Source organism: Orbicella faveolata, unplaced genomic scaffold, assembly GCF_042242905.1.
Source record: "Orbicella faveolata isolate gen_17 unplaced genomic scaffold, um_ofav_v1 contig_13, whole genome shotgun sequence".
Lineage (NCBI taxonomy): Eukaryota > Metazoa > Cnidaria > Anthozoa > Scleractinia > Merulinidae > Orbicella > Orbicella faveolata.
In genome coordinates this window covers 19,035,001-19,037,643 of record NW_028301540.1, presented here as the reverse complement: position 1 = coordinate 19,037,643, position 2,643 = coordinate 19,035,001, and the positions used below count along the sequence as shown (strand labels likewise).

Sequence of the window (2,643 nt, the reverse complement as noted above, 5' to 3'; positions counted from 1 at the left end):
CTCTGCATATAAGCCTCGCCACAGGGAGGCATGGTGGCCTCCTGGCTAGTGCGCACATCTCCGGAGCGAGCAGTCCGGGTTCGAGCCCTGGCCGGGGACATGGTCTTGTGTTCTTGGGCAAGACACTTGGGCAAGACACTTTTTTTAATTCTCTTTAAAAAAATAAATAAATACCAAGTTAGAATCTTAAATCTCTCATCAGTTTCATTCCACAATTACGCCAACAACAGCATTTTTACCCAATTTTATTGATTAAAATGAATTAAGTTATAATTAAATAAGGGTACTGGCAACCTGAAATAACCAGTTGGTTAAAAATGCCAGATTGCAAGTTTAAGCTTCATTATATCAAATATTAAATTTACCATATTTGTTTGAATACTTGGGGACATTTTGATGAGTCAATGTTGACATTTGACAGACACATTTGCATTACAAAAATTGCAGAAATCCTTGTGTTCCACTTTACTGCAGGGCTGCAAATGACAGTCGGTCATTGGACATTGGTGGACCAAAATTTGCTCATGTCCAACAAAATCCGAACTGTGGTCGGACATGATGTTCGGACAATTTTTTTATACTAACTCATTTTACAGTAAGGATGAATAAAAATCTACCATGAGTAAGTCTTACTTTTTTTGGTGATGTCCGACCACAATTTGTTTTGTCTTACCAAGATAATGTCTTTCAAGAGAAAAAAATTATTTGCAGCCCTGTTACTGAATGTGTTTAGGATACTGATTACATAATCAGGGATTCTAACTATTCTGTCTTCGCTGGAAACCTGTTGTTTTCAGCATTCATTTCCAGCCTCCTGTTTTTGCCCAACATTCCTGATTTACTAGATGTATTTTTAGCATGATCCTTTGTTGTTTTGCTGTGGTATCTTAAGCTTCTTCTACCCTTGGGGAATCCTAGCATGAGCCTGCATTTTTTTGACTGCTGCGAGGTTTGGATCTGTCCATGGTTCATCCATAATCACAAAAATGCAGGAAATTACATCTTGAAGGCAAATTTTAAACATTTTTTTTCTGGGGACATGCACCAGAACATCCCATTTTTCTATTTCAAAGGGTTGGAATCTCTGCATAATTATTAATATTAGCATGCATGAACCAACAATTATTCTCAGATCACAAAAACATTGTAAGGTAACTTAATTAAATAGAATGTCCTGCCAAGACTGGCACAAGCTATAACCTAATTGTAAATACCTGCAGAAAGAGAATAAAGATTTGTTGTTGTTGTTCTATGACAAAATCATTCAAGCAAATTGATTTCCTCTTTTTTTTAATCAGTGTCTGACTTAGTAAGTGTTTGAAATTCAAAAACTTCACGTTTAGTGGATATAGTCCTAGAAAATATGCATGCTGAAGATTGAAGATTGATTTTGTTATCTTAATTAGTTCATAGGAACAGTCTACCTAGGTGGTCCACTTCATAATTTGAGCCCATGATTGTTCAACGTTTTCATGCGGCTTACCAATCTAACCGCTTTTTTAAATATGTCAGGCATTTGTCCTCGGCGAATTTCCCTTAGAAAGAACGATGGAGAAAGGGAACTAACAAGAGGCAGGCGTTACAAAATACCAACTCGGCACCAACTCACTCAGAGTATTTTAATTGGCGTCCAATGCATTTTCGGCCTGGGTGACGGACTGTCTCTAATGGCTAGACAAGCAACTAAAATCGATTTTTTGTCCGGAAAAACGCAACAAACAAGCTTCGTTTTCTCATATTTTACTCATTTATCCATCGGATTTAGTTTACTACGAGTTATTTTGCAAGTTATTTACGCACTTGAGATACGGAAGCGAATTTTCTCAACAGGTACGAAAAGTTATCGAATTTATTTTCCCCAGTGGTAAGAGCGGATTCCACAGTTCATTATAAATTTTCAGTCATTCACCAATGGATCGTTCGAAGAGCGTTTAAACTTTTGTTGCTGTTTTTACCTGAAGAAGAAAGAAAAAGGGAAAAAAAAAAAAAAAAGGCCCGGACGGGATTCGAACCCGCGATCTTCGGTTGCCTAGTACGATTTACGAGACCGACGCCTTACCACTTGGCCACCGAGCCAGACGTATGCTAGAGTGCAAAAGTTAGTATTTATAATTTATGTAATATAAACTCGCCATATAGTGAACTCTTCGTTGATCCATTCAAATTAGGATTACTCGTAGACAGCTCGCGTATCACATTAAGGGAGGTGGTCAAAACTATGTTACATGCTAGGGACCCACTTTTTGGAGGGAGAGCTATATAAGAGGCCATGGGTCTCCTGAGAGAGGTGGGGGGCTACTTAAGAGGCCATGGGTCTCCTGAGGGGGTGGGGGGCTACTTAAGAAGCCATGGGTCTCCTGAGGGAGGTGGGGGCTACTTAAGAGGCCATGGATCTCCTAACGGAGGTGGGGGCTAGGTAAGAGACCACGTGTCTCCTGACAGAGGTGGTTTAGGGTGGGGGGGGGGGGAGAGTCTGGACTCTATCCTAATGTATATTGCAAGCTCTATTGTGATTGATATTCATTCGCCTTCATCAATTCATTCAATTCAGTCATGCTGAAAACTTACCCTAACCCTAAAATTGATCCTCTATGTCTTCTATGGGCATTTAGAAGGGACAGGGTTTCATTGGAGCAGTAAGTT

The 2,643-nt window shown here is 39.6% G+C and overlaps 1 non-coding gene across 1 annotated transcript; it reads right to left on the bottom strand.

The window, feature by feature from the left end:
* Positions 1 to 1,991: 1,991 nt before the first annotated feature.
* Positions 1,992 to 2,076, bottom strand: Trnat-cgu (transfer RNA threonine (anticodon CGU)). Its single transcript is given in 2 exon segments — positions 1,992 to 2,027; positions 2,041 to 2,076. It is a non-coding gene; the product is annotated as a tRNA-Thr (tRNA).
* Positions 2,077 to 2,643: the final 567 nt, after the last annotated feature.